The following is a 7,980-nucleotide window of genomic DNA, read 5'->3' as shown; positions in this document are numbered from 1 at the left end:
CCTTCAATTATGGGGGAAAAAACCCCGTTTTTTCAAAACAAGTTACATGCACGCTTTTATGATGTGCTTTATTTCCTCTGATACCAAATAAGATTTTAAAATGCCCCCCCCCCTATTCACTATTATCAACTTCCACAAAAATAGGAGAACAATTCAAAATCACAAAATGTACCTCTCAGAGCCCGAGTGAGCTAACTCAATTTTTGTGATTCTTAAAATCAAGTTCAAAAAAGAATGAATCTGTCCATCAATCAAACTTATTTAAAATAAGCATAGATACAGAAAAAGTGGAGCAACACATATAGGTAAATAATACAGCTAGTATTCTTTATCCTCTGCAAGGATCGACTAATATTAACATGCCTTACTGAGCACTTATTACGGTCTCCATGTATATTTGTATATCCGTATACTACCCCCAAGTGGCTAAAGCATGCACACCATAAGGAGCAGCACAATGGCAATTCAGTTGAAACAACTAATATTGAATTAACATCCATTCACTGAATCCTGCATGCTGCAGCCTATCCCAGCTTTCAATTTGTTTAAATATCTTGTTACAAGGCTAGTATTATAAAGTGGGGGGGGGGGGGTTTGTTGGTGTCATTTGTTTTAATAAAGACATTACACATTTTGTTCATGTCTTGTGGGGCAGGCTGATACGGATTAATGGCACCACTGCTAATTGATGTCATGTGACCTGATGTTGTTGATGACATTTTGCCCTGTGGCTGTAATGAGTTTGTTGGCCGAGCAAGGAATGCCCACTCGTAGTTGTACACATAGTACACACGTGATTAGGCATGCGCGCCACGGTCACGTCTTGTACTGCCGTGTTATTATTTATGTCAAGGCGCTTTCTCTGAAACAGGGTCAGCAGGAAGTACCGGTTCTTACCCGTTTCGTTTTTCTCCACCGGCACAATGAGAGTGGATTTGGGGTTTTTGTTGTTGTTGTTTTCTCGCACTAGCCATTCTTTTTGACAGCAATTCTCTGTTTGTGTTCATCCTCTCAAGTAGACAGAATGTCAATTTTTGTGGTGCTTTTAAGATAAAAATATATCCAGCTGCCAACAGCAAAATAGCGTTTTGGAGAGAAGTGATGGCACCAAAACTGGTTGGCCTCATCGTACAGTACTTAGTAAAATAAGATTCTGGCGGAGATGAGTTGACAGATGAGGTTTAAGAAATGGATTTCAGACATCAAGATGAGCTTCAAGAAGGCTGTGGAATGAGAAACAATTAGCTGAGTGTTAATTTGCTGTTGACCAGCGTAATTAGTTGATTGATTAATTGTCACATTGAACATGAGAGGATTGAACAAATCTAATACTTCATTTTAAAAATAGATTGGTTAACTTATTTCTAGTAATCAATTACAAATAAAACTATTAACCTGAACTATTTAACATATTTTACAGGTACATTAATTTGAAAAAAAAATCTAAATCGAACAGTGAAGTGGCCCCTGTATACAATTAAAATTTCAAATGTGGCCCTCGAGCTCTTGCTCCAGCCGAGTCCTGCTAACAATATCAAGCAGTGCCACCTTGAATTTCATGGGCATTGCTTCGTCAGTGTTTCCATTAAATGTTGTGGACGAGCCTGTTTACGGAGTCAACACGGCGTGTCTCATTGAGACAACAAAACAAACTATAGTACATGCATGCTAACCAGCAGAATGTGTGTTGTACCATTTTAGACACTTTCTCTCCTTGCATTTGGCGACATCTAGCGATCGTCTAAAGTCACGCTGGTACACTTCCGCTACTACCCACTGAAGGTCGCCAAATGCTCATTTATTGTTGCAACTGCACTTTCGACGTAAGTTTTCTAATACAGTAATGAAGTGCGTCGATGAAATTAATAATTTAAACCATTTTTAATGATAAAATAAAGCATTTAGTTCAAGTTTATATGTTAATTATAATCAAAAGGACACAGGGCATTACTTGACTGGTTCGTGGTTACCTTTTCAATATCAATTTAATGTCATTCTTCAATATCATTGTTTTCTTTATACATTGGATGGAGAAATCCCACAGGCATAGTTGTACGTTTAAAGAAATGTTGTTTTAACTGAGGATGTAAAGTATCTTATGTAATTTTGCTGCTATAATTTAATTTCCATCCTCTGGATCGCTAAAAGATTTACTCATTAATAATTCCGGTTTCCTGGCAAAAAAAAAGGGGGAGATTGTGATGATAACCATAGAACAGGAAATAAAAGTGGAATGAAAATCAAAGTACAATTAAGTGCATGACTGTCATGGCTGCTTAGTGCAATACTGCAAAAGCAACAATCAGGTGACTGTAATATTCAAACACGAGAGTAGAATGTTACAGATATCCACACGCAACAGTTCTACTGAATTCATTCATTCCATGGCAGTTTGGACTAATACTAAGTGACTAATCTCTCCGCGCAATTTTGGCCTGCCTCATTTTGTATGCGTGTGTGGAGTGAAACTGATGTGTGTCTAATTGAGTTACTGGAGGCAGCTCCAATCCAGTGGATTAAAGCTCATCTTTGTGTGTTTACCTCCCAGCGGACACGGGGGTTTGACCCACTTACGTGCACACATACGTGTACATTTGCCCAGCATTACTACATAGAGCGCAAACCGATATAACTTGAAATAATGCCAAATGTTGAAAATAACACCAAAAACAAAAATGGAGCAATTGAAGTCCAGTGATGCCGTCACGTGTGGGCGAGGAGTGCCGCAGTCTTTGTTTATTGAACGGGATGAACAATCACAAGGTCACTGTGGTCTATGTTGAATACTTGATTTTATGACTATAGTTTGAGTAACACGGGTTCATGATTGTGTATGTACTTGAGGCATGGTGTTGATGCTTTATGACTGTTATTGTTAAGTATTTGGCTGACATCAAGTGGCAACTATATGTACAGTGGGCGTTCACCGTATTCTGTTACATGATTTCATACCACACGAGGCTTTTTCTCTTATCAACACGTAAAAAAGAAATGGTGATGGTAATTGAGAAGGATTTAACAGATTCATGGAATTTCAACGGGGAAAACTGATTTTACATATGGATAAATGCATCATGTCATCAAAGTGACGGTCAATTGAGGTGTGAGGTTTATTTATTCAAAAGGGCGGGCCGCTATCTGAGGAAATATGCTGTGAGTATTGGTGCTTTATTCTCACAGTACCCCTTTCCTTTGCAGCAAATCTCTTATGTAATTCAAATACAGATTAATGCCACACACACACACTTGCACTTTAAATAATTTCTCAGAGCTCCGCTGTAACAGTGCGCCAATATTTTTATAGCCCTGTTATGCTGCGAAACAGGGTAGCCTGGGGTGACCCTGAGTTGCAAGGAGAAAGAGCACATAGTGGGAATTGTGCTGCTGGCTAACAAGAAGACATTCCCCAAGCGCTGGGTGAACTATTTTACACAATTTGAGTTACTTTGAACACAACGGTACACCATCTACAAGATGCTCTGGATTGTATTTATTGTAATATTAATTTATATTTTGGATTGATTGATAGAATAATCATTTTTTTCGAAAGGCAAAGCTGTTGTTTTTAACTATATTTAGTGCATTTTACACACAATGTAGCTCAATCACGAGGACGCTATAGAAACGCATCAATCTGTTCATCTCTCGACAGTAGAGCCATATGGTAGAAGTCGCTCTTAGCCAATGGGATGCCAGGATGATGCTCGGGAATAGCCAATGGAAGAGCAGCTATAAGTATGTTGCGTTCAGGAAACTCCGAGCTGCGACTACCAGGCCGTAATGTATTTTTACCTTTCGTATCTTGAAATATTTTTCATAACAACACACAATATTTTCCCGTTGAGACGTTTCTTAACTTGAAAATTTCGTATCAAGAGACGTTCGTAAGATTTATAGACCAGTAGCAGAATTGTAAAATTAAAAAAAATCTATTCGCCAGCTGACTGTAAAGTCTTAAGTACTAAAGTTGTTTGTTTTTTTTAAATCAGAATTATTTTTTTAACAAGACTGGCGAATTTTTAAGTTGTCCTACTGTATGCCGATTTGGTCAGAAAGTTCAATTTCATTCGTCGTTCAATCTGTCATAAACTCTATGGAGGTCATGTGCAGGGCATGGCACAGTTGAACAGTTGGCCACTTATTAAAATGTATTAAGAGCATCTGGATGGTGAATAAAGGGGAGGATCAAAGTGGTGGCTGGCGACTGAATATATTGCACTTCCCCTCTCGCGCTCCTAATGAGCAGATATGAAATAATCATTCCCTCTCATGTTGGAGAAAGTGAGCCGTCACGTAGATTGACCTCGACAGTGACGAGATAAGAAGCTTCGCTTGTACACAACCCTACAAGCTCAATATTGGATGAGCTGCCTTCCGAAAGGGAATCGAGCATTTCATGCTACGCTGCACCCTCCTCATCAGACCATTATGGAAATATGCAAATAAACTCCCCACGAACATGCACGTTTCTAATTGATGCATTTTAGAGGGACCAAACAATGGCTTCACTGTGTCGTTTGGGAGCTTTCCCAGACTCAAAAATAGCAATGCATGTGGCAGGTAAAAGTTGCTAAGAATTTAGATTTGGTAGTTGTATTTGAAAAATTCAACACCCCCCCACCCACACCCCCCGAAAGCCCGTTTCACTAAGCAAAATGAAATTTGGTTGACATCTTTATGATGGTTAACTTTACAAAAAAAATCTCAAGAAACATTGCCTGATATGTAATATGCACCTGTTTTATTTACCATCATGAATTTTGGTTGATGAGTTTATCATGAGTGTAGCTACAAAAAAAGTCTCAAGAAACCATGCCCGAAAAGAAACAGGAAGTCGGCCATATTGGTTTGAAGCAGCCAGTTTCAAGAGCCAAGTGGAACTTGGTAGTATCCCTCAGGAATTATTTGAACATTCATTCCCGTTTTATTCAGCATCATGAAATTTGGTAAATCGGTCGACCATGAGTGGACCTACAAAAAAAGTCTCACGAAACTATGCCCAAAAAGAAACAAGAAGTTGGACATATTGATTTGAAGCAGCGAGTTCCGATTAAGTGGGACATTTCCAAAATTGACTTGGGATCAATGGACTTTTTATGCAAGAGAAGTTTGATAAGTCACTCATGAAACACAAAACACTAAAAACTAAGTGCCACTATTTCCAATTCCCTTCACACTATAAATACTCGCATTCAGTCCTCCATTGGATGCAACTTTCAAATTTTCCACTCGAGTGTGGGAGTGCAAGGGCCCATTCATCACTGCCCACCGTTTTTTCTTACTCATAAGCCAGAAGCAATCATCACTGCTTCGTCATGAAACATCCACAGTGTTTTGTGGTGGGATTCAAGTCGTCACCCACTTGGCAGTAGGTGCTGTTTGTTTGCTATTTATGAATCACGCCGAGGCAGAAGGTCGAGCTTCGGTCAGGTGTCTGATTAGGGGGGGGGGGGACGAAAACCCTCGAGGTGGGCGACAAAGCCCGGGTGAGTCATATGATCCGCTTCTTTGGCCTTCGCAGACACTCACCAAAGAGGATTGGGAACAAAAGCTGAGTGCATTCTTTCTGCAGAGGCATGAGAGCCAGCAATTCCTTTCAAGAAGACTTTTCATGCTACAATCGGTTGGTGCCGCGTGTACCATAAAACTCTCAATAGTAAGTCCATCTTGAATGGAACTATTTGATTCAAAGAAGGGGGTGGGGGAGGTGTCATAACTTCATTTTAACCCTTTCAGGCACAGCGGTTACATATATTATGCTATCAGGTGACAGGTTATCATTATTGGTGCCCTTTTATGAACTGGCTTCTCTCTGTTTGCAGCCATGATGTTAGTGTAAGCATTGCACATCAGTGAGGATGCACTTTGAATAATGGAATTTAGAAATAATAGTCATTTAGAAAAAAAAACACTGAATTGCCTAGTCGTAGTTCCCCCTTTGTCGTGTAAAAAAAAGCATAAATAACAAAAGGATCCAGGTGGAATTTTGAGATGCTCTAAAGGATTTATTTTTCTTAGACCCTTTCTAATTGTCTCCAGCTCAAGGGGATAAAAAATGCAATGCCCACCGCGACATGATAGAGTCGACTTTTAAAGGCGGGCCCGTTGGGGATGCGGCACATTTGCACGTTGCTCATTTCAGCTGGAAATCATATTAGCCTTGGCGGGCTTGAAATGAAGCGTGGAGTACATTTAAAGGGGAACAGCTCGGAGGGAAGAGGCGCAAAAGGAAGCCAGTGACTGACGGACGCATGCACGGCAACGGATCAAACGGACGACACTTGAAGGCATCGGATGAAAGTGCACAAGACAGGCGTCAGTCACGTCCTTGGCAGAGACGCGGGAAATGAAAATGTTTCACGGAGGAGTGGGGCGTGGGTCACTGAGAGTTCACCATCCCGAACATCAAACCGGTCAAGGTGATGCTCTGATCCAATGGGATCAATCAATCTACCGTCTATGACGTATTGTGCAGTTCATTTTAGAGCTGGTTGATGAATTCATACATTGAATTTGATTTGATTAGAATTTTCTCGACAGCTTGTGTAGTTCAAAGCGCGTCACTGCTGATGTGCACTACTTACACTGACAACATGGCCTCATGAGTGAGTAGTTCCAAATTAACAACTTGGTCACTCTCGGGACTTACTGAACCCTCTAGCATCTCTCCATCAATCGATGTAATCTATTTATATCTTCAATAAAAGAAAGTTATATGTGGGGTGCGACACCATTCAAGAATGACACATTTTCAAGTGGAATGGTTCTGAGAAATTATGATTCGATTTGATTATGGTACAGCTGTAGCTTTTTGTTGTGTTTATTACAATGTAACAGTATGTACAACCTTACCGAAGACCAAATTAATGAAAAAAAACCCAAGAAATCACTGGATTGATATTGATTCATACCTGGAGTGCGGCACTCATAAAAGATCGTTCGATAGCATCTCAGACCGTAAGTGGTATGCAGACTCTCTCTAGTGGCATTTGTTAAGTAGAGTTCAGTTCTTTTTAACTTATAAAAAAACATTTACATTTAATCTTCTAGGTATTTTCAAAAAATATTTCCAGTGCAATAAACTGGACTTTTAAATTTCCCTTTTTTAAAAAGTGCAGTGTTCGTTTTCAAACTGAAAAATGTGACGGTGGCTTGGAATCTTAGATACACTACACGACAGCGTTTTAATAATGTGGATCGATGAGAGACTTTTTGTTTTAAGTATAATTGACGTGGTAATTGGCATAAAAACCTCAAGAATCACCGACCTAAATGCGTGTTGTGGCAGGTGAGTCTTTTGAGGGCTTTCTCAGACCCCACCTTGTTGGAAATCATCCCCTGTAATCTTCAAACACATGACTTCATCGTCGGTAGGTCTCCACTTTCGGCAGGTGGCGTCTATTGTGGTTGGGGGTGGGGGTGGGTGCGCTCATATTGAGTTTCCAAGCTTGTGAGGCGGCCAGATGTAACGGACGGGGATCGCACCTACCGGCAAGTTCAAGGCAGTCACCATGACCTCGACCAGATACGCCTGGAGCCCCCCGCCCCCCACCTGAAAAATATTCAATATTGAATAAACACATGATTTTTTTTTTATTAAAACGGATTACAAACTAACCACTTGATATTAACTGGTAAATTTTTATAACGTCACTAGAAGGACTAATAGCACACAATTGTCGGTTTTTTGCCAGTTGAAGCCAACTTTTACTAGTTAAAACTTATTAGAAAAGTACTAGTAACAGTACTTAGCCCGACTAGTATGTGTCATTAACTAATAGCCTCATGTCCCTACTTATAGCTTCAAAATGCCTACTAGATGTTTTGCCTCGCTCGGAAATACGTCGTTAGTCAAAGGTGCACCTGAACGTATCGTGAAATCCCTTCGTTGAGTGTTAGTTTGTAGCAGCGACCCCTGACGGAGCATTGGGTATTACACGCAAACGAGCTTTAACTCCGTAACCCCGCCCCCCACACATC

This window comes from Hippocampus zosterae, chromosome 11 (assembly GCF_025434085.1).
Source record: "Hippocampus zosterae strain Florida chromosome 11, ASM2543408v3, whole genome shotgun sequence".
NCBI classification, from domain to species: Eukaryota; Metazoa; Chordata; class Actinopteri; order Syngnathiformes; family Syngnathidae; genus Hippocampus; species Hippocampus zosterae.
The sequence above is the reverse complement of the archived record's forward strand: the minus strand, read 5'-3'. Positions refer to the sequence as shown.